The 25,259-nt window shown below is 36.8% G+C and overlaps 1 protein-coding gene across 1 annotated transcript in view; it reads left to right on the top strand.

Moving 5' to 3' along the window:
* The window catches only part of LOC140137507 (NLR family CARD domain-containing protein 4-like), a 116,356-nt gene that overhangs the window by 11,253 nt on the left and 79,844 nt on the right, over positions 1-25,259 (top strand). Inside the window, exon 3 of the mRNA XM_072159222.1 lies at positions 625-710. The gene's annotated coding sequence lies outside the window, so the exon portion shown is untranslated. The remainder of the gene's footprint in view (positions 1-624; positions 711-25,259) is intronic.

Consider the following 25,259-nt stretch of genomic DNA (forward strand, 5'->3'; position numbering starts at 1 on the left):
CATCGTAAATATTAGTAACCTCCATGCGTGCCGTGTTGTGCGTCGAACAAATTGCGCGCACACTGGCCGCCGTATTTGGATTTGGCGCTATGCGCTACCAGTTTGCGCTGATTCTGATTCGCACTTCTGTTATTGGTCGTCCTGTTTTAGCCTGTTCGATTTTTGGAAAGGCAAAACGTAAAAATTGTTTATGTTTGAGGAAAATTGTGTGTTATTTTGTAAAGTCAAGAGATGAAAGTGACGTTTATGAATGAGGGTAATAACTTTGCATTGGTAATATGTCACGCATTGTGAAATATCTGAACATTTTGCTTTGGACCTCGAAATATCCATTGGGGCTGCACCCCTTGGAATATTCCTCGGCTCCAAAGGCAAAATGTTTGGAATTTTCACAATGCCCACCAAATAACCGATGCGCAGTTATTAACTTTTTTATGTTTCTTTTTTACATGGCTGCCCTGTAATGGTGCAACCTCAGAAACTATATTGTTGTTTTTCCTATACCTGGGTGCCCAGCAATGTGCAACATTAGAGACTAATTATGTATTTTATTGTTTATTTCTAACACCTCCATACCCTGTAAAGGTGCAGTATCAATGACTAATGTAGTTTTTCATATTCCAGAATGTCAGGAATGTACAGAGAGTTGCTGATGACCATTAACCATGATTTGCTGAAGATAGAGGTCATTCGGTGACAAACACCAAAAGGTATGTCCCCACTTGTTCACGCACTTAGCTATCTGCATCACTTATTACAGTGTTTAATATGAAAATGGGTAGTTTTGTATGTAAAGGTTTGTATTTTCTAGACTAGAATTGCTTTTGTTCATCTCTGCACACTGTCTGCAAAGAGCCGAATACCCCCAATTTTCTCCCCATAGCTGACAGCGCGGTTGTACGTGGCAGTATAGGGAGTCCCATTTCTCCTTTAATTCTGTGGTTATGATCGACCCAAAATGGGAGATTTTGTGCATGTACATTTCATAGGGTGATTTAGACATAGACACATGTTTTGTTTACAATAATAACATGATAATGTGTGCATGGATATCACTGCCATGTCATGATTGGGGAGTGACAGTGCCAGATGGAGAAACCATTAATGTAGCACTGGCCACTCGTGCACTTGAGATCATGAAATGAACGCCACATTAATCAGGTAAGTTACCTTATATGTGACCCGTACAGCACGAATGAGCCGTAAATGTCCTCAATTGTATTCGAGTTACAGTGTAAAATGGGCATGAAGGTCGTATTCATTGGTACCTCAATTTGGTGCTACGTGTACCTCATTTAATGAGATACACGTAGCACCAAATTGAAATACCTATGAATATGACCTTCATGCCCATTTTACACTGTAACTGAATACAATTGAGGACATTTACGGCTCATTCTGTATCTGTACGGTCACATATGTATAAGATAGGCTATTAAGATTTCCCCTGAAGACCCATGTAATTCATCATTTATAATTCATGCATTGGTCACAGCGTACAGCAGCAGAATTGCAATATGCATAACAATTTTCAAATTTTTCAAATTTAGTCATTTTCAAAGAGGTCATTGACCCCTTTGCTGTTGGGGTTAGAGGTCAGGATGGTGTCTGTGTAAAGCTTCCAGTCTCCTCTTTTATTTGATATATTATTCAAGTTATATAACCCTTGGGAAATTACTCAACTGCTTGTCTGTGAGTTATCATTTTTCTGCAGTTTTTGCAGATTTTCATAATCCTTAACTGTGTAAGGTATAGGGAGTTCAATTTTCAATTTGACAGATTTCGCAGATTTTCGATTTACCAGCTTTGAACTGCTGTAACGTTTAAACCAGGAGACCTCCTACCTTCAAAGAATTACCAATCTAAATCTTAGAGTCTCCTCTCTCATTGAACATTAAATCTATGCAAAGAAATTAGTGGGAACCTGTCCAAAATAGCAGTTCTGAAGGAAACAGCATGGTACAGCAGCAGAAATGCAATATGCGTAACAATTTTTATGTTTTTCAAATTTGGTCATTTTGAGAGAGGTCGTTGACCCCTTTGCTGTTGGGGTTAGAGGTCAGGATAGTGTCTGTGTAAAGCTTCCAGTCTCCTCTTTTATTTGATATATTATTCAAGTTATATAACCCTTGGGAAATTACTCAACTGCTTGTCTGTGAGTTGTCATTTTTCTGCAGTTTTTCATAATCCTTAACTGTGTAAGGTATAGGGAGTTCAATTTTCAATTTGACAGATTTACTTGAGATTTTCAATTGTCCAGCTTTGAAATGCTGTAACGTTTAAACCAGGAGACCCTGTACCTTCAAAGTGGTACCAATCTAAATCTTAGAGTCTCCTCTCTCATTGAACATTAAATCTATGCAAAGAAATTAGTGGGAACCTGTCCAAAATAGCAGTTCTGAAGGAAACAGCATGGTACAGCAGCAGAATTGCAATATGCATAACAATTTAAAATTTTTTCAAATTTAGTCATTTTCAAAGAGGTCATTGACTCCTTTGCTGTTGGGGTTAGAGGTCAGGATGGTGTCTGTGTAAAGCTTCCAGTCTCCTCTTTTATTTGATATATTATTCAAGTTATATAACCCTTGGGAAATTACTCAACTGCTTGTCTGTGAGTTGTCATTTTTCTGCAGTTTTTGCAGATTTTCATAATCCTTAACTGTGTAAGGTATAGGGAGTTCAATTTTCAATTTGACAGATTTCGCAGATTTTCAATTGTCCAGCTTTGAAATGCTGTAACTTTTAAACCAGGAGACCCTGTACCTTCAAAGTGGTACCAATCTAAATCTTAGAGTCTCCTGTCTCATTGAACATTAAATCTATTGAAAGAAATTAGCGGGAACCTGTCCAAAATAGCAGTTCTGAAGGAAACAGCATGGTACAACAGCAGAATGGCAATATGCGTAACAATTTTTATGTTTGTCAAATTTTGTCATTTTGAGAGAGGTCTTTGACCCCTTTGCTGTTGGAGTCAGAGGTCAGGATAGTGTCTGTGTAAAGCTTCCAGTCTCCTCTTTTATTCGATATATTATTCAAGTTATATAACCCTTGGGAAATTACTCAACTGCTTGTCTGTGAGTTGTCATTTTTCTGCAGTTTTTCATAATCCTTAACTGTGTAAGGTATAGGAGTTCAATTTTCAATTTGACAGATTTCTTGAGATTTTCAATTGTCCAGCTTTGAAATGCTGTAACTTTTAAACCAGGAGACCCTGTACCTTCAAAGTGGTACCAATCTAAATCTTAGAGTCTCCTGTCTCATTGAGCATTAAATCTATTGAAAGAAATTAGCGGGAACCTGTCCAAAATAGCAGTTCTGAAGGAAACAGCATGGTACAACAGCAGAATTGCAATATGCGTAATGATTGTTATGTTTGTCAAATTTTGTCATTTTGAGAGAGGTCTTTGACCCCTTTGCTGTTGGAGTCAGAGGTCAGGATAGTGTCTGTGTAAAGCTTCCAGTCTCCTCTTTTATTCGATATATTATTCAAGCTATATAACCCTTGGGAAATTACTCAACTGCTTGTCTGTGAGTTGTCATTTTTCTGCAGTTTTTCATAATCCTTAACTGTGTAAGGTATAGGGAGTTCAATTTTCAATTTGACAGATTTCGCAGATTTTCAATTGTCCAGCTTTGAAATGCTGTAACTTTTAAACCAGGAGACCCTGTACCTTCAAAGTGGTACCAATCTAAATCTTAGAGTTTCCTGTCTCATTGAACATTAAATCTATTGAAAGAAATTAGCGGGAACCTGTCCAAAATAGCAGTTCTGAAGGAAACAGCATGGTACAACAGCAGAATTGCAATATGCGTAACGATTTTTATGTTTGTCAAATTTTGTCATTTTGAGAGAGGTCGTTGACCCCTTTGCTGTTGGAGTCAGAGGTCAGGATAGTGTCTGTGTAAAGCTTCCAGTCTCCTCTTTTATTTGATATATTATTCAAGTTATATAACCCTTGGGAAATTACTCAACTGCTTGTCTGTGAGTTGTCATTTTTCTGCAGTTTTTCATAATCCTTAACTGTGTAAGGTATAGGAGTTCAATTTTCAATTTGACAGATTTCGCAGAGATTTTCAATTGTCCAGCTTTGAAATGCTGTAACGTTTAAACCAGGAGATCCTGTACCTTCAAAGTGGTACCAATTTAAATCTTAGAGTCTCCTCTCTCATTGAACATTAAATCTATTGAAAGAAATTAGCGGGAACCTGTCCAAAATAGCAGTTCTGAAGGAAACAGCATGGTACAGCAGCAGAATTGCAATATGTATAACAATTTAATTTTTTTTCAAATTTAGTCATTTTCAAAGAGGTCATTGACTCCTTTGCTGTTGGGGTTAGAGGTCAGGATGGTGTCTGTGTAAAGCTTCCAGTCTCCTCTTTTATTTGATATATTATTCAAGTTATATGACCCTTGGGAAATTATTCAACTGCTTGTCTGTGAGTTGTCATTTTTCTGCAGTTTTTGCAGATTTTCATAATCCTTAACTGTGTAAGGTATAGGGAGTTCAATTTTCAATTTGACAGATTTCGCAGATTTTCAATTGTCCAGCTTTGAAATGCTGTAACTTTTAAACCAGGAGACCCTGTACCTTCAAAGTGGTACCAATCTAAATCTTAGAGTCTCCTGTCTCATTGAACATTAAATCTATTGAAAGAAATTAGCGGGAACCTGTCCAAAATAGCAGTTCTGAAGGAAACAGCATGGTACAACAGCAGAATTGCAATATGCGTAACGATTTTTATGTTTGTCAAATTTTGTCATTTTGAGAGAGGTCGTTGACCCCTTTGCTGTTGGAGTCAGAGGTCAGGATAGTGTCTGTGTAAAGCTTCCAGTCTCCTCTTTTATTTGATATATTATTCAAGTTATATAACCCTTGGGAAATTACTCAACTGCTTGTCTGTGAGTTGTCATTTTTCTGCAGTTTTTCATAATCCTTAACTGTGTAAGGTATAGGGAGTTCAATTTTCAATTTGACAGATTTAGCATATTTTCAATTGTCCAGCTTTGAAATGCTGTAACGTTTAAACCAGGAGATCCTGTACCTTCAAAGTGGTACCAATTTAAATCTTAGAGTCTCCTCTCTCATTGAACATTAAATCTATTGAAAGAAATTAGCGGGAACCTGTCCAAAATAGCAGTTCTGAAGGAAACAGCATGGTACAGCAGCAGAATTGCAATATGTATAACAATTTATATGTTTGTCAAATTTTGTCATTTTCAAAGAGGTCATTGACTCCTTTGCTGTTGGGGTTAGAGGTCAGGATGGTGTCTGTGTAAAGCTTCCAGTCTCCTCTTTTATTTGATATATTATTCAAGTTATATGACCCTTGGGAAATTATTCAACTGCTTGTCTGTGAGTTGTCATTTTCTGCAGTTTTGCAGATTTTCATAATCCTTAACTGTGTAAGGTATAGGGAGTTCAATTTTCAATTTGACAGATTTCGCAGATTTTCAATTGTCCAGCTTTGAAATGCTGTAACTTTTAAACCAGGAGACCCTGTACCTTCAAAGTGGTACCAATCTAAATCTTAGAGTCTCCTGTCTCATTGAACATTAAATCTATTGAAAGAAATTAGCGGGAACCTGTCCAAAATAGCAGTTCTGAAGGAAACAGCATGGTACAACAGCAGAATTGCAATATGCGTAACGATTTTTATGTTTGTCAAATTTTGTCATTTTGAGAGAGGTCGTTAACCCCTTTGCTGTTGGAGTCATAGTGTCTGTGTAAAGCTTCCAGTCTCCTCTTTTATTTGATATATTATTCAAGTTATATAACCCTTGGAAAATTACTCAACTGCTTGTCTGTGAGTTGTCATTTTTCTGCAGTTTTTCATAATCCTTAACTGTGTAAGGTATAGGGAGTTCAATTTTCAATTTGACAGATTTCGCAGATTTTCAATTGTCCAGCTTTGAAATGCTGTAACTTTTAAACCAGGAGACCCTGTACCTTCAAAGTGGTACCAATCTAAATCTTAGAGTCTCCTGTCTCATTGAACATTAAATCTATTGAAAGAAATTAGCGGGAACCTGTCCAAAATAGCAGTTCTGAAGGAAACAGCATGGTACAACAGCAGAATTGCAATATGCGTAACGATTTTTATGTTTGTCAAATTTTGTCATTTTGAGAGAGGTCGTTGACCCCTTTGCTGTTGGAGTCAGAGGTCAGGATAGTGTCTGTGTAAAGCTTCCAGTCTCCTCTTTTATTTGATATATTATTCAAGTTATATAACCCTTGGGAAATTACTCAACTGCTTGTCTGTGAGTTGTCATTTTCTGCAGTTTTTCATAATCCTTAACTGTGTAAGGTATAGGGAGTTCAATTTTCAATTTGACAGATTTCGTAGATTTTCAATTGTCCAGCTTTGAAATGCTGTAACGTTTAAACCAGGAGATCCTGTACCTTCAAAGTGGTACCAATTTAAATCTTAGAGTCTCCTCTCTCATTGAACATTAAATCTATTGAAAGAAATTAGCGGGAACCTGTCCAAAATAGCAGTTCTGAAGGAAACAGCATGGTACAGCAGCAGAATTGCAATATGTATAACAATTTAAATTTTTTTCAAATTTAGTCATTTTCAAAGAGGTCATTGACTCCTTTGCTGTTGGGGTTAGAGGTCAGGATGGTGTCTGTGTAAAGCTTCCAGTCTCCTCTTTTATTTGATATATTATTCAAGTTATATGACCCTTGGGAAATTATTCAACTGCTTGTCTGTGAGTTGTCATTTTTCTGCAGTTTTTGCAGATTTTCATAATCCTTAACTGTGTAAGGTATAGGAGTTCAATTTTCAATTTGACAGATTTCGCAGATTTTCAATTGTCCAGCTTTGAAATGCTGTAACTTTTAAACCAGGAGACCCTGTACCTTCAAAGTGGTACCAATCTAAATCTTAGAGTCTCCTGTCTCATTGAACATTAAATCTATTGAAAGAAATTAGCGGAACCTGTCCAAAATAGCAGTTCTGAAGGAAACAGCATGGTACATCAGCAGAATTGCAATATGCGTAACGATTTTTATGTTTGTCAAATTTTGTCATTTTGAGAGAGGTCGTTAACCCCTTTGCTGTTGGAGTCATAGTGTCTGTGTAAAGCTTCCAGTCTCCTCTTTTATTTGATATATTATTCAAGTTATATAACCCTTGGGAAATTACTCAACTGCTTGTCTGTGAGTTGTCATTTTTCTGCAGTTTTTCATAATCCTTAACTGTGTAAGGTATAGGGAGTTCAATTTTCAATTTGACAGATTTCGCAGATTTTCAATTGTCCAGCTTTGAAATGCTGTAACTTTTAAACCAGGAGACCCTGTACCTTCAAAGTGGTACCAATCTAAATCTTAGAGTCTCCTGTCTCATTGAACATTAAATCTATTGAAAGAAATTAGCGGGAACCTGTCCAAAATAGCAGTTCTGAAGGAAACAGCATGGTACAACAGCAGAATTGCAATATGCGTAATGATTGTTATGTTTGTCAAATTTTGTCATTTTGAGAGAGGTCTTTGACCCCTTTGCTGTTGGAGTCAGAGGTCAGGATAGTGTCTGTGTAAAGCTTCCAGTCTCCTCTTTTATTCGATATATTATTCAAGTTATATAACCCTTGGGAAATTACTCAACTGCTTGTCTGTGAGTTGTCATTTTTCTGCAGTTTTTCATAATCCTTAACTGTGTAAGGTATAGGGAGTTCAATTTTCAATTTGACAGATTTCGCAGATTTTCAATTGTCCAGCTTTGAAATGCTGTAACTTTTAAACCAGGAGACCCTGTACCTTCAAAGTGGTACCAATCTAAATCTTAGAGTCTCCTGTCTCATTGAACATTAAATCTATTGAAAGAAATTAGCGGGAACCTGTCCAAAATAGCAGTTCTGAAGGAAACAGCATGGTACAACAGCAGAATTGCAATATGCGTAACGATTTTTATGTTTGTCAAATTTTGTCATTTTGAGAGGTCGTTGACCCCTTTGCTGTTGGAGTCAGAGGTCAGGATAGTGTCTGTGTAAAGCTTCCAGTCTCCTCTTTTATTTGATATATTATTCAAGTTATATAACCCTTGGGAAATTACTCAACTGCTTGTCTGTGAGTTGTCATTTTTCTGCAGTTTTTCATAATCCTTAACTGTGTAAGGTATAGGGAGTTCAATTTTCAATTTGACAGATTTCGCAGATTTTCAATTGTCCAGCTTTGAAATGCTGTAACGTTTAAACCAGGAGATCCTGTACCTTCAAAGTGGTACCAATTTAAATCTTAGAGTCTCCTCTCTCATTGAACATTAAATCTATTGAAAGAAATTAGCGGGAACCTGTCCAAAATAGCAGTTCTGAAGGAAACAGCATGGTACAGCAGCAGAATTGCAATATGTATAACAATTTAAATTTTTTTCAAATTTAGTCATTTTCAAAGAGGTCATTGACTCCTTTGCTGTTGGGGTTAGAGGTCAGGATGGTGTCTGTGTAAAGCTTCCAGTCTCCTCTTTTATTTGATATATTATTCAAGTTATATGACCCTTGGGAAATTATTCAACTGCTTGTCTGTGAGTTGTCATTTTTCTGCAGTTTTTGCAGATTTTCATAATCCTTAACTGTGTAAGGTATAGGGAGTTCAATTTTCAATTTGACAGATTTCGCAGATTTTCAATTGTCCAGCTTTGAAATGCTGTAACTTTTAAACCAGGAGACCCTGTACCTTCAAAGTGGTACCAATCTAAATCTTAGAGTCTCCTGTCTCATTGAACATTAAATCTATTGAAAGAAATTAGCGGGAACCTGTCCAAAATAGCAGTTCTGAAGGAAACAGCATGGTACAACAGCAGAATTGCAATATGCGTAACGATTTTTATGTTTGTCAAATTTTGTCATTTTGAGAGAGGTCGTTGACCCCTTTGCTGTTGGAGTCATAGTGTCTGTGTAAAGCTTCCAGTCTCCTCTTTTATTTGATATATTATTCAAGTTATATAACCCTTGGGAAATTACTCAACTGCTTGTCTGTGAGTTGTCATTTTTCTGCAGTTTTTCTTAATCCTTAACTGTGTAAGGTATAGGGAGTTCAATTTTAAATTTGACAGGTTTCGCAGATTTTCAATTGTCCAGCTTTGAAATGCTGTAACGTTTAAACCAGGAGATCCTGTACCTTCAAAGTGGTACCAATCTAAATCTTAGAGTCTCCTCTCTCATTGAACATTAAATCTATGCAAAGAAATTAGTGGAACCTGTCCAAAATAGCAGTTCTGAAGGAAACAGCATGGTACAACAGCAGAATTGCAATATGCGAATGATTTTTATGTTTTTCAAATTTGGTCATTTTGAGAGAGGTCGTTGACCCCTTTGCTGTTGGAGTCAGAGGTCAGGATAGTGTCTGTGTAAAGCTTCCAGTCTCCTCTTTTATTTGATATATTATTCAAGTTATATAACCCTTGGGAAATTACTCAACTGCTTGTCTGTGAGTTGTCATTTTTCTGCAGTTTTTCATAATCCTTAACTGTGTAAGGTATAGGGAGTTCAATTTTCAATTTGACAGATTTCGCAGATTTTCAATTGTCCAACTTTGAAATGCTGTAACTTTTAAACCAGGAGACCCTGTACCTTCAAAGTGGTACCAATCTAAATCTTAGAGTCTCCTCTCTCATTGAACATTAAATCTATTGAAAGAAATTAGCGGGAACCTGTCCAAAATAGCAGTTCTGAAGGAAACAGCATGGTAGAGCAGCAGAATTGCAATATGCGTAACGATTTTTATGTTTTTCAAATTTGTTCATTTTGAGAGAGGTCGTTGACCCCTTTGCTGTTGGAGTCAGAGGTCAGGATAGTGTCTGTATAAAGCTTCCAGTCTCCTCTTTTATTTGATATATTATTCAAGTTATATAACCCTTGGAAAATTACTCAACTGCTTGTCTGTGAGTTGTCATTTTTCTGCAGTTTTTCATAATCCTTAACTGTGTAAGGTATAGGGAGTTCAATTTTTAATTTGACAGATTTCGCAGATTTTCAATTGTCCAGCTTTGAAATGCTGTAACGTTTAAACCAGGAGATCCTGTACCTTCAAAGTGGTACCAATCTAAATCTTAGAGTCTCCTCTCTCAGTGAACATTAAATCTATGCAAAGAAATTAGTGGGAACCTGTCCAAAATAGCAGTTCTGAAGGAAACAGCATGGTACAACAGCAGAATTGCAATATGCGTAACGATTTTTATGTTTTTCAAATTTGGTCATTTTGAGAGAGGTTGTTGACCCCTTTGCTGTTGGAGTCAGAGGTCAGGATAGTGTCTGTGTAAAGCTTCTAGTCTCCTCTTTTATTTGATATATTATTCAAGTTATATAACCCTTGGGAAATTACTCAACTGCTTGTCTGTGAGTTGTCATTTTTCTGCAGTTTTTCATAATCCTTAATTGTGTAAGGTATAGGGAGTTCAATTTTCAATTTGACAGATTTCGCACATTTTCAATTGTCCAGCTTTGAAATGCTGTAACGTTTAAACCAGGAGACCCTGTACCTTCAAAGTGGTACCAATCTAAATCTTAGAGTCTCCTCTCTCATTGAATATTAAATCTATGCAAAGAAATTAGTTGGAACCTGTCCAAAATAGCAGTTCTGATGGAAACAGCATGGTACAACAGCAGAATTGCAATATGCGTAACGATTTTTATGTTTTTGCAAATTTGTTCATTTTGAGAGAGGTCATTGACCCCTTTGCTGTTGGGGTTAGAGGTCAGGATAGTGTCTGTGTAAAGCTTCCAGTCTCTTCTTTTATTTGATATATTATTCAAGTTATATAACCCTTGGGAAATTACTCAACTGCTTGTCTGTGAGTTGTCATTTTTCTGCAGTTTTTCATAATCCTTAACTGTGTAAGGTATAGGGAGTTCAATTTTCAATTTTGCCGGATTTCGCAGATTTTCAATTGTCCAGCTTTGAAATGCTGTAACGTTTAAACCAGGAGATCCTGTACCTTCAAAGTGGTACCAATTTAAATCTTAGAGTCTCCTCTCTCATTGAACATTAAATCTATTGAAAGAAATTAGCGGGAACCTGTCCAAAATAGCAGTTCTGAAGGAAACAGCATGGTACAGCAGCAGAATTGCAATATGTATAACAATTTAAAATTTTTTCAAATTTAGTCATTTTCAAAGAGGTCATTGACTCCTTTGCTGTTGGGGTTAGAGGTCAGGATGGTGTCTGTGTAAAGCTTCCAGTCTCCTCTTTTATTTGATATATTATTCAAGTTATATGACCCTTGGGAAATTACTCAACTGCTTGTCTGTGAGTTGTCATTTTTCTGCAGTTTTTGCAGATTTTCATAATCCTTAACTGTGTAAGGTATAGGGAGTTCAATTTTCAATTTGACAGATTTCGCAGATTTTCAATTGTCCAGCTTTGAAATGCTGTAACTTTTAAACCAGGAGACCCTGTACCTTCAAAGTGGTACTAATCTAAATCTTAGAGTCTCCTGTCTCATTGAACATTAAATCTATTGAAAGAAATTAGCGGGAACCTGTCCAAAATAGCAGTTCTGAAGGAAACAGCATGGTACAACAGCAGAATTGCAATATGCGTAACGATTTTTATGTTTGTCAAATTTTGTCATTTTGAGAGAAGTCGTTAACCCCTTTGCTGTTGGAGTCATAGTGTCTGTGTAAAGCTTCCAGTCTCCTCTTTTATTTGATATATTATTCAAGTTATATAACCCTTGGGAAATTACTCAACTGCTTGTCTGTGAGTTGTCATTTTTCTGCAGTTTTTCATAATCCTTAACTGTGTAAGGTATAGGGAGTTCAATTTTCAATTTGACAGATTTCGCAGATTTTCAATTGTCCAGCTTTGAAATGCTGTAACGTTTAAACCAGGAGATCCTGTACCTTCAAAGTGGTACCAATCTAAATCTTAGAGTCTCCTGTCTCATTGAACATTAAATCTATTGAAAGAAATTAGCGGGAACCTGTCCAAAATAGCAGTTCTGAAGGAAACAGCATGGTACAACAGCAGAATTGCAATATGCGTAACGATTTTTATGTTTGTCAAATTTTGTCATTTTGAGAGAAGTCGTTAACCCCTTTGCTGTTGGAGTCATAGTGTCTGTGTAAAGCTTCCAGTCTCCTCTTTTATTTGATATATTATTCAAGTTATATAACCCTTGGGAAATTACTCAACTGCTTGTCTGTGAGTTGTCATTTTTCTGCAGTTTTTCATAATCCTTAACTGTGTAAGGTATAGGGAGTTCAATTTTCAATTTGACAGATTTCGCAGATGTTCAATTGTCCAGCTTTGAAATGCTGTAACGTTTAAACCAGGAGATCCTGTACCTTCAAAGTGGTACCAATCTAAATCTTAGAGTCTCCTCTCTCATTGAACATTAAATCTATGCAAAGAAATTAGTGGGAACCTGTCCAAAATAGCAGTTCTGAAGGAAACAGCATGGTACAACAGCAGAATTGCAATATGCGTAACGATTTTTATGTTTTTCAAATTTGGTCATTTTGAGAGAGGTCGTTGACCCCTTTGCTGTTGGAGTCAGAGGTCAGGATAGTGCCTGTGTAAAGCTTCTAGTCTACTCTTTTATTTGATATATTATTCAAGTTATATAACCCTTGGGAAATTACTCAACTGCTTGTCTGTGAGTTGTCATTTTTCTGCAGTTTTTCATAATCCTTAATTGTGTAAGGTATAGGGCATGTATGTACATGATCCACCAGTGGAGCTTCTGCGACCCCTACGCAGAACTTCCGATAGTGGATTAACTGCGCACGGTGGACGCAAAGAATCCACTGACGGATTTTCGGCGCACGTGCGCTGAAACAACCCTCCGTATATAGGCGCCGGTGGAGTATTTCTGCGCACGGTCGCAGTAGGGTTGCAGGGAATCCACTGACGGATTTTCGGCGCACGTTTTAAAAAAGAATAACTTAGAAAGTATGAAATGTATATGAGTGAGTCAGAAGTTAGAACGGTGGAGTATTTCTGCGCACGGTCGCAGGGAATCCACAGTCGGACGTTCGGCGCACGTGCGCAGAAACTCCCCTCGTATAATAGCTCCGGTGGAGTATTTCTGCGCACGGTCGCAGGGAATCCATAGTCGGACTTTCGGCGACGTTTTTCTTGAATTGTTATGATTTAATATTGGCCTACCTAGAATGTTTCATAAGAGATAATAAAAGGTAGAAAGTAAGAAATATTATTTAGGCCTATATTTTTGAGTCAGAAGTTACGGTTCTGCGCATCGGTCGCAGGGAATCCACAGTCGGACTTTCGGTGCACGTGCGCAGAAACTCCCCTCCGTATATAGACCTTTTTCTCAGACGTCACCAATCAATCGATATTGGGGTCCAGCATTCGAGTCATCAGCACCCAACGCAAAAGCGCCCGTGGCGCGATCAACTTTTGCGCCACACTAGGCGTCCCCTTGCGGGATTGCCAGCTCGAGTGCAGCGTTTAGTTCTTACGGTGTAAAAAGTAAACAAAATTGTGAAACAAAACAAAGATTGAATTTTAAATAGCATTAAATCTATTGAAAGAAATTAGCGGGAACCTGTCCAAAATAGCAGTTCTGAAGGAAACAGCATGGTACAACAGCAGAATTGCAATATGCGAACGATTTTTATGTTTGTCAAATTTTGTCATTTTGAGAGAGGTCGTTAACCCCTTTGCTGTTGGAGTCATAGTGTCTGTGTAAAGCTTCCAGTCTCCTCTTTTATTTGATATATTATTCAAGTTATATAACCCTTGGAAAATTACTCAACTGCTTGTCTGTGAGTTGTCATTTTTCTGCAGTTTTTCATAATCCTTAACTGTGTAAGGTATAGGGAGTTCAATTTTCAATTTGACAGATTTCGCACGTTTTAAAAAAGAATAACTTAGAAAGTATGAAATGTATATGAGTGAGTCAGAAGTTAGAACGGTGGAGTATTTCTGCGCACGGTCGCAGGGAATCCACAGTCGGACGTTCGGCGCACGTGCGCAGAAACTCCCCTCGTATAATAGCTCCGGTGGAGTATTTCTGCGCACGGTCGCAGGGAATCCATAGTCGGACTTTCGGCGCACGTTTTTCTTGAATTGTTATGATTTAATATTGGCCTACCCTAGAATGTTTCATAAGAGATAATAAAAAGGTAGAAAGTAAGAAATATTATTTAGGCCTATATTTTTTGAGTCAGAAGTTACGGTTCTGCGCATCGGTCGCAGGGAATCCACAGTCGGACTTTCGGTGCACGTGCGCAGAAACTCCCCTCCGTATATAGACCTTTTTCTCAGACGTCACCAATCAATCGATATTGGGGTCCAGCATTCGAGTCATCAGCACCCAACGCAAATGCGGCCCGGGGCGCGATCAACTTTTTATGCCACACTAGGCGTCCCGCGCGGGATTGCCAGCTCATGAGTACGCGTTTAGTTCTTACGGTGTAAAAAGTAAACAAAATTGTGAAACAAAACAAAGATTGAATTTTAAATAGCATCGCGGTTTTTCTGTATCTTTTGTATTTTATAGCATCAAAACAAGCTGGAACAAAGGTTACTAGTATACAGTTCCCGTTTAAACAATTATTTTATGGAAGCTAAAGTGAAATATGACAAAACAGAGGAGAAAATACGCAGTATTTGGTGTTTTTACACCGTGGACACGTGAGAAACGCACATGTTGTTTGTTTACATCTCAGACCCCAATATCGATTAGGTGACGTCATCAGAAAAAGGTCTATAGCTCCGGTGGAGTATTTCTGCGCACGGTCGCAGGGAATCCACTGACAGATTTTCTGCGCACGTTTAAGAAAAAGGGCAGAAAATATGAAATATTATTTATATTTTTAGAGTTGGAAGTTTAATAATGATGGTTCTGCGCAATGTTTAAAAAAATAACTTAGAAAGTAAGAAATTATATAGGCCTACAGAGTCAGAAGTTAGAACGGTGGAGTAATTCTATATTATTTTTAGAGTTTATTTTTGATACGGTGGAGCATTTCTGCGGACGGTCGCAGGGAATCCACATTCGGATTTTCTGTGCACGTTTAAGAAAAAGTGTAGAAAATATGAAATATTATTTATATTTTTATTCTGCGAAACGTTTAAAAAATTTGATGCGCAGAACCGTAACTTATGACTCTAAAAATATAGGCCTAAATAATATTTCTTACTTTCTACCTTTTTATTATCTCTTATGAAACATTCTAGGGTAGGCCAATATTAGGCCTAAATCATAACGATTTAAGAAAAACGTGCGCCGAAAATCCGACTGTGGATTCCCTGCATCGCAGCAGAAATACTCCACCGGAGCTATATACGGAGGGAGTTTCTGCGACGCGCGCCGAAAGTCCGACTGTGGATTTCCTGCGACCGCGCGCAGAATTACTCCACCGTTCTAACTTCTGACTCTGTATATACATTTCATACTTTCTAAGTTATTCTTTTTAAAACGCATACGAAAATCCGTCAGTGGATTCCCTGCGATCGCGCGCAGAAATACTCCACCGGCGCCTATATACGGAGGTTTGTTTCAGCGCACGCGCGCCGAAAAATCCGTCAGTGGATTCCCTGCGACCGTCGGCGCAGAATTACTCCACCGGAGCTATATACGGAGGGGAGTTTCTGCGCACGTGCGTCGAAAATCCGTCAGTGGATTCCCTGCGACCGTGCGCAGAATTACTCCACCGGAGCTATATACGGAGGGAGTTTCTGCGCGCGTCGCCGAAAAATCCGTCAGTGGATTCCCTGCGACCGCGGCGCAGAAATACTCCACCGGCGCCTATATACGGAGGGTTGTTTCAGCGAACGTGCACCGAAAATCCGACTGTGGATTCCATGCGTCCACCGTGCGCAGTTAATCCACTAACGGAAGTTCTGCGTAGGGGTCGCAGAAGATCCACTGGTGGATAGCTTACATAACTCTATAGGGAGTTCAATTTTCAATTTGACAGATTTCGCAGATTTTCAATTGTCCAGCTTTGAAATGCTGTAACGTTTAAACCAGGAGACCCTGTACCTTCAAAGTGGTACCAATCTAAATCTTAGAGTCTCCTCTCTCATTGAACATTAAATCTATGCAAAGAAATTAGTGGGAACCTGTCCAAAATAGCAGTTCTGATGGAAACAGCATGGTACAACAGCAGAATTGCAATATATGCGTAACGATTTTATGTTTTTCAAATTTGTTCATTTTGAGAGAGGCGGTTGACCCCTTTGCTGTTGGAGTCAGAGGTCAGGATAGTGTCTGTGTAAAGCTTCTAGTGTCCTCTTTTATTTGATTTTGAGTTTTGTCTTGTAATAAAGGGGGTACTTACTTGTTGGTAGGTGTTTATTATGTTATTTAAAATTTGACCAATATCAATGTATTACTTAAATATTAATAAAATGTGTATCACTTGTTTGTGCATTAGATGCATCAACATATTAGGACAAATGAATTATTTTGTACAATTTATTGAGCAACAAGTGATACCCAGTTAATATTATTTCATTCTCACCAGAAAACAATGCTATTTGCTATTTTTAGAAACAAAATTGTCACGAAAAATGTTGGAAAACAAAAGCAATTATAAATGCATCAACCCACAAGAAAAATGAGTGTGTCTGAAAACACTGCTCATAATAGTGGTGACCCATCACATCGAAACACGGCAGTTGTCGTCAAAAATGAACTTAAAGGTTTCTTTACCAGACTAAAGGACTGCTTTTAAGCTTGAAAATGACACCTCATCCATTGATGTCGCATGTAGAATGTTGATTTTATGGGACAAATAGAATTCAAATTCCTTATTATTTCCTTTATTTTTCGGGGAACATTTTCTTTATTATCTTTAAATGTAGGTTTCCGACAACTGCCGTGTTTCGATCCCGGGGTTTCGATGTGATGGGTCACTGTGTGCACTTATATGCACTCTGATCAAACACTGATCTCTGATGTTGAACATGACATCCATGAGGAGGATGGTACCTGAGTGAATGAGTGAGTGTTGAACATTTACAGGGCATCCAGGTGCAGGAAAAACAACATTAATTTATAGGTTAATAAATGCGTATCACTTGTTGGGAGTGAAATTGTACAAAATAATGCAGCACGCGTACTGAGAATGATACGCATTTATTAACCTATTTCATACACGAATAAAAATCCCGTGATTTTTGCAATTTTTATAACAAAATTGTCACTAAAAATGTTGGAAAATACATCCACCTGCAAGAAAAATGAACACTTCCGAAAGACGCGTATCACGCGGAATGCACACCCGTATTATACAATATTTATGCACGGCTAGTAATTTACTAACGCTTGCTCTGATTGGTTCTCACTATCTAGGAGTGTAGGAATCTCTGATGTTGAACATTAATTACAGGGCATCCAGGTGCAGGAAAAACAACACAAAAATGAATGTATGACCTGAAATAGGAAAAATGCTAATTTTGCCATAACCAAAAAGTACTGAATTTTCAAGTTTATCTACCCCAGATAAAAACATGCAACAAAACCACATAAAACTATTGTACACTAGATTATTAATAGTTCATTAAAATTCTTAGTCAGTGCAGTGATTTGGCTTGTAAATGCTGAATTTCACTGGTTTCAGCATGCCATCACACGGTAGATGGCAGCAGCAGTGTTGTCGTTGTGGAAGAAGCCCTGGGAAGAAACTTGTCGAAGGCCGAGTATGTAGCGCGCTCTAGAGTGTAATACGCGAACAAGATCGCAGTACATGCAACTAAAACAAGTTAACAAGTTTCGTTCATTTCAGAAAAAGTGGAGATTTCATGACGGTAACTTAATTTTTGCTAAATAAAACGGTGTTTAGTTATGAAAATAATATTTAACTGACCAAGAATGAGAATACACGATAGGAATTTTTGTTTTTACTATCCTCTACCATGTGATAGTCCAATATTTTTATCGTAGTGTGCCGGCATCCACTGCTCAAAATATTGGACCTGTCCGTCATTCAAAATTCCTATCGTTTATTCTCTAAATAAATGGAAACAATCATTTGTAAAATACCATGATTACAGTCCAAAATATGTGGAATCCAATAAACCTTGGGTGTGCAGGGATAGCCAACTGACAAACAATAGCGAGCCAGTGGCTAAACCTAATAGCTCTCTCCAAGCAACACAGAAAGAAGATATCACACCAAGGGAAACAAGATTCCCCAAATGAACTGGGGTCATGTTATTTAAATTAAAAACATGTTTGTCAATACAAGACTGATAAAAAAAGAAACGATGAATAAATTTTTAGTAGTTGGATTTTTTGGTAATTTTTCCTGATCAATGGTAATTTTTACCCAACTAGTTGGCAAAAATGGTAATTTGTCCTAAATTCATATCCTCATTAAGGTTACACAGAGAAACGTATAAAAAGCGATATAAAAAGACGTATAAAGTTGTTCTCTAAAACGCGTTTTCTCAGCAATCAAATATCGCAGTGAGTCAAATGTTGGTGCATGGATGTATCTTTACATTGTTTTTGTGTGTTTATACAAATTTTTAGAATCTGTTTGAAAATCCTTCGTTTAAATCATTTTTACGCACCATGTTCAAAAGATCAAAAACACGTTCCATGCAGTTTTTTTCAAATGTTCGCTCCGTATAAAACCACGCCGAGTGATTATTTTCTCTTTTTTTGTATTGTACTACATATCGACCAAAGAAATAATGTTGCCATGGGGAAGAACAAAATACAGTACCGATTAAATTTTATTAGCCCGTTTTTGGGAACAATTTTCTAACTGCCTACATTATTTCTCAAATGTCTGTCGCTTACTTTACCATTTGAATTTCACTCCAAATTTAAGCTACTTTTGCAAAAACGAGGTTTTTCGCCATCGATACCTCCGACATTGACAGCGGTAACAAGCTTGTTTATCATAAGAGCCCAGCTGTTGTGCACTATTCCATAAATATCAGTTTGAGATCGATCATTTTCATGTGCCCCAGTGGCTCAATCGGTTAGCGCGTCGGACTTACGCTCTACTATATAATACTATAGTTTTGAGCTGGAAAATTTTGGTACGTGTTCGAGTCCCTATGTGGTCCATTCCATTTAGTTTATTTTATCTTTCTCTGACTTTTTTTTTTTTTTTTTCTTGTTCGCTTTCTTTCTTTCTGACTGCAGCGATTGATTGTTTTTTTTCTTTTTTTTTTTCATTATATAATTCAGCAATTTTTAGGCCTATACTAGTCTATAAAATAGGCGCGCCTATGAATATATTTTTACAAATTAGATTAACAAAATATTGGTTGTTGGTTTTGTTATTATTGTTGTAGTTATTGTTGTATATATTGCATAATCAGGGTATGCATAGGCCTACTAGGCCTGTTATAGCCTATAGAAGCATTGCGACAGATATCATCCAGGATAATTTTAAAAATTGAAAATTTAGAAAATCCAAAGGAAAATTGCTCGGAAAATTGCCGAAAACGGCTGCCCACAATCACCCCCCCATCAGCCCATATGGTCCTATAATCATGGTCGCCCCCTCCCATCCCTGCAACATATAGGATGACTCACGAGCCGTGGTTTGTCCGTGCCCTAGTTCAGATTGATACACTATTGTACGCGTGAGTTCATTCTTTTATGCATGGCTGTTTCCATTATTAACTTACGCCCCTCTGGATTCAAGCCTTGAAAATCAATTGTATTTAACCTTAATATGCGATGTATTTAATCCAATCACAGATAATAACATTCTGTTCAAATTTTACATACGAAAAACTGTCAACAGAAAATGCGAAAATAATTCATAACGAATGTTATCCCATATTAAGGTTATACTGAGGTATTGTTGGTCGAAGCAGCCAAAAAAAAAAAATCGATTTTCATTATCTGAATATATTATTGAAAAATAACACTTTCGTGTTTTGCAAAAGTTCATTCTACAAATCATATACTTTGAAAACTTGCTTAATTTATTGTTGTTTAATGAGTTATGTACGTTTTACAATTTAAGTGTTGTTGTTTCAGCCCTCTTTACAACGTAACTCAAGAACCACAGGACCTACAAAAGTATATCTGTGATATTTAAATTCTTCTACACGCTCGCTATGAATTGAGCAATGCAATTTTTGCTAAAGTTCACTACCATTCGCAAGATGCTGTGAACTACATTTTTTTGTTGCTGCTTCGACCAACAATACATCGTATTACCTTAATACATGCATTCTATTTCTTATGTATTTTATTGTTTTCAAGCACTCAAGCAGTGATATTTTAGAAATCATTGAATACAAATTAATTAAAATGCACCAGCTAAACCAAACATATTGTTGCATTGAATATCAACATGTTACAACAGTAACAATAATCATTCTAATCATCAAAATTATGTTAATTAGCTAATTAATATTCATTATTGATTTTGTAAACTTTAAAGTCAATATTCTCGTATTTCATATTTTCACCAATTTTGGAATTTCAAAAAAATGTGGAAGCAAAACTACACCTACTGGCCTGAAATTTGGAATGAACATGCTTTAATCCCTGATCTGTGCATTGAGCCTACTTTTGAAAATATTGACTGCATACTTAAAGGTGAACCTCATTGAAAATAAAGTTATATATCAATGGAAAGCTTATGATGTCAGAATATTAAAAATTATTTTTTCCGATTTTTTTGATGGCTAATAAAGCTGAACAATTAAAAAAATGATTGAATTTTTGGTCTTTTTTAAGGCGCCCAAAAAGCACCCAAATCAATCGTCTATGACCTTGGGAATGCTCGTGGACGTAAGCTCAGGGTTCGTGAGTCACGTGATCCTACTCAGGAAACATGTAAACAAGACTTGCTTCCTGTACTTTGCAAGCTGCCCGGCAAGTCTGATTTTCACAATAAAGCTTGAAATTAGAGGAATCTTCAAATTGCTGGTTACTTCTATATATTAGAAATAATAGAATTATTGTCAACACATAAATTGTCCGTACATTTTGACAAAATCAGTCATAACTGGCTGGGTATAACTGGGTAATTGAGTTTGAATTTCGCTGGGATCAATCCCATGCGCAAATGCTGCTACCGTTCATGTCATGGACTGAATAAACATGATCGAATAACAAATTAAATAGTTGTTTGTGACATTCCCTATATGGGCAATTCCACGGTAACTCGTGCTACACTTTATGGCATCCTTTTACATACTTTGTGCTCCAGCTTTTAAATTGATTTGATTGGAATCTGTATTTTTTGTATTTTAATACCCAACATTCAAGGCTAGATCCTCATAGCATTGCTAATTCAGGATATCAACTTTTGTATGTATGGGACAGCTGTAAAATCGGTAACTTCGTACTTTACGAGCAGAGGACATGCTTAAAAATCACTCATTTTTATTTTGATGGTGTGCTAAAACAAAAAACACTAAAGCCTTATTGATTATATGATAAGTAATTGCTATAATAAGGTTTGTTTTGGTATACCTTAAAAAGTTGTGCCCCTCATAGTTTTACATTGACTGGCAAAAACACGGTAACTCGTACATGGTAACTCGTGCTACAGTTTGTCCGGCCATATATAAAATGGTATTGTTCATCTAAATGTCAATTTTTTTTTTGATAACAATTCCTCAACAACTGGTGTAATGATCAAATAACTCAATCTATGTACAAATAACCCCCCAAATAACCCATCTATGTACAAATAACACTATTCAGTGTATGTACCAGCATACAATGTACCACACACATTACATACAAACATCCCAGCGTTACATACGCCTTGCTTGATCCTGTTTGGATATTTTATTCTAGGGCTTAAATTTAAACAGTTACATTGAACAGTCAACAAGTGATAAAACTTTTACTTCCATGTTATTTGACTCTAAATTCCCTCACAAAACTTGTAATGTTCATGGTTATTTGCTCTGTTTTTTAAAAATTGCTTTCTGAGTTATAGAATGTTTGGTCATCTTTTGGTTGAGACCATTTCCTGCTTGGTGCAAATACTCTAGTTTGCCCGATTTCAATCACTTCACTAAGCTGGAAAATGAGCCTCATTACACTCAACAACAAACCAATTTCCAATACAAATCTCAGAACTATACAAATCTCAGTATCAACAATGTCACTGTGGCTGTTAATCTCAGGATTTCCAGTATCTATTTTGTTTGTTTTATTTCTTCTGTTGCCTCGGTTACTCATTCAGTGGATGTTTTAAGGTATCCTCTGTTCTTCCATGAGGCCCATATTAATTGATTGGTCCTTAGGCTAGATCCTAGGGGGTGGAGGGCTAAAAGTGTTGGTTGCATCATTTTGACCAGGTATTGATAGTGGGATATATGCTAAATAGCATGTTTTTTAGAGAGACTGTACAATGTAAAGTCTTTGAGCTTAAAAAAGGACTTTATTGGTGTGTGCAAAAATTTGGTATAAATAAATTTACACTATTTTGGCACATGATCGGGTGAAACTGGCTCCTTGAATCTTATCTCTATCTTTGCCTTCCATATTTTTACTTTAATTTTCCTGCGACAGGAGGTCACTTTTCTCTTTAATTTTTGGCCCCCACACATGTGTGGTTGCCTGGTTGTTTGTTTCTTTCTTTCTTTGTTTGGCTGTCCGGGCGGAAGCAAATTCATTAATCCACTGTGCAGCTCCAACACAATAACTACAAACTTAGTACCGGTATGGTGATAGAATAATGGTGGCTTGATGTGCTGTGTAGTTTTGTGTTATGTTATTTGCATATTTATGAATATTAATGAGCTTATTTACAAATTTTGCCTACATTTTCATTAATCCACTTTGCAGCATTATAAACACAACCAATCAACTTCAAACTTGGTTTGGTTGGATATGGTGGCCTGATGTGCTGTATAATTTTGTGTCATGTTATTTGCATATTTATGAATATTAATGAGCTTATTTGCATATTGCATATTATTTTTTATTTACAAACCTTTGTTATTTACACACTTTTTGTGGGTGTGTGTGTATAGGCACCTTAATTACGAACTGCATAATTCTAGTTTGTCATGGGGTAGGCTGCCCCCTTCCCCCCACACTGGCTACACTGCTGCTAGAAAGCTGTTACCAATATCATGGTCACATATAAATGCATATTCATGTAGTTGGGAGATCCTCTATTGCTGCCAAGTGGTAGATTTTGCATTATCTTTGCTGGTACAGGGGGAAGTGGGCTATGGCAACTCGTGCTACATCGGTAACTCGTGCTAATGGTAACTCGTGCTACAGTTTTAAATGGGTCATTATTATGTGATGGATAGTGTTTTGTATATTAATTTCTTATTTTTACTCAAGGCACTACTAGTAGAAGGAAAATAATAAGTGGCATCAATTAAATTGCCAACATTTTGAAAATATATAAAAAATGCATCTTTCGGTAACTCGTGCTACGCCATATTTAGTGCTATGAAAATGCAATGAAAGAAAAAAATAGTTACCAATACCATGGTCACATATAAATGCATATTCATGTAGTTGGGAGATCCTCTATTGCTGCCAAGTGGTAGATTTTGCATTATCTTTGCTGGTACAGGGAGAAGTGGGCTATGGTAACTCGTGCTACATCGGTAACTCGTGCTACTGGTAACTCGTGCTACAGTTTTTAATGGGTCATTATTATGTGATTGACAGTGTTTTGTATATTAATTTCTTATTTTTACTCACGGCACTACTAGTAGAAGGAAAATAATAAGTGGCATCAATTACATTGCCAACATTTTGAAAATACATAAAAAAATGCATCTTTCGGTAACTCGTGCTACGCCATATTTAGTGCTATGAAAACGCAATGAAAGAAAAAAAAATTAGTGGGGGATTATTTAAAATGTGTTGGATGTTTCTTGAAGACCATATTTCAGAGATATAAAATGTATCAAATTTAAAAGAAAAGTGCCCATGTTTAATAAAATAGGCCCACTTGGAAAATATCTAAGTTGAACAGGAGTTTTTCACTTAAAATACACTCCCCAAAGAAACTTTAAAAAAAAACGAAAATGTTAGAAAAATGCGAAAAAAGTTTATAACTTGAACCTTACATCTGTTTGGAATAATATAAAAGTTAAAAGAAATTTATATTGGCAATTTCATTTTTTTGAGTCATGTCCACTTTTGCTTGGAATTGCCCATATATTCTTGATTCATTTTAAAATGTCTGATTAAAAAAAATATCGTCTTGCAGTAATTAAAAAATTAATAAAAAAACGCCGATTTCATCAAATCCAGCCCATAAAAGGTTTTCATATTTAGCGTATTGCGGTAATACATTCTTTCCACACAATCGCATCGCGATTGAAAGAAACAGATACTCGGGCAGATACTTTATTATAAAATAAATACAATTTAGGCTTAGTATGCCGTTATTTGATGGAATTCTGAAATCTGAATAAAATTAAAATATTGTCACTTGTGTCATGATTCTTTAATGATAGTACAATCAGTGTACGGTACTGAAAAAGTGAAACATTCATTTTTATGGATTACCGGACACGATGCGTAAATTGCTGCTGAATTGCAGGGACGGATATGCACAAACACAGCGACTCGCCGGGGCTTCAGCCGTCCTCCGTGTTTCATGGGGTGTTTCAGCAGATTTGATCAATCGTTCCTTATATTTGGAACATTTACAGGAATAAATTTTGCTGATGAAGTAGCAATAAGTTGGAAATATCAGAATGTGAATATCAAATCGGTCATTTTGTCTGCAAGTTCAGTACAGTCGCGGATACTGAACACTCGGCGTAGTGAGACTCAGTGCAGTCACTGAGCTCATCCCGTATGTATCTTTTCGAGTTCGCCTATCATACATAACCGGCCATGACTGGTTGTAAAGCTAAGAAATAATTAAAAATCCTGTACATGTACCTTATTCTATTCCTTCATTTTCTCATTGTGATAAGTTCATCTCAACTTGGTGTGACGATCTGTACTGGTAGCACTAGCAGTTATTTTTTGTAATCTGTTTTCATTCCGGTTCTTGGTGAATCTTCGCTCTTCGTATGCGTTACTGTAATATTCCCTATGCATATCGTGGATGGCTTGGCCTATCCCAAATCACTCCGGCCAGCACTTTTCCCATTTTTAAATCCACACACTTTATTCAGGAACTTCATTCTTAATTTGATCATGATATTTCCTTCATGTTATTCTTATTTTATTGAAGATAGTTTTCATGTAAAGTAAGTTGACAATGACTGAATTCGTGCATTGGCCCGATGCATGCCACAGTAATACACGGACATTGTGTTTACAATAAAACCCGGAAGTAACTGTGTGTCCCTGGGCTGGCGTCATCAACTAAAGCGCCCAATGTGAACGATTTCGTTTTGTAATTTAGGGGGTGCCAA

This window comes from Amphiura filiformis, chromosome 17, assembly GCF_039555335.1.
Source record: "Amphiura filiformis chromosome 17, Afil_fr2py, whole genome shotgun sequence".
Classification (NCBI taxonomy): Eukaryota; Metazoa; Echinodermata; class Ophiuroidea; order Amphilepidida; family Amphiuridae; genus Amphiura; species Amphiura filiformis.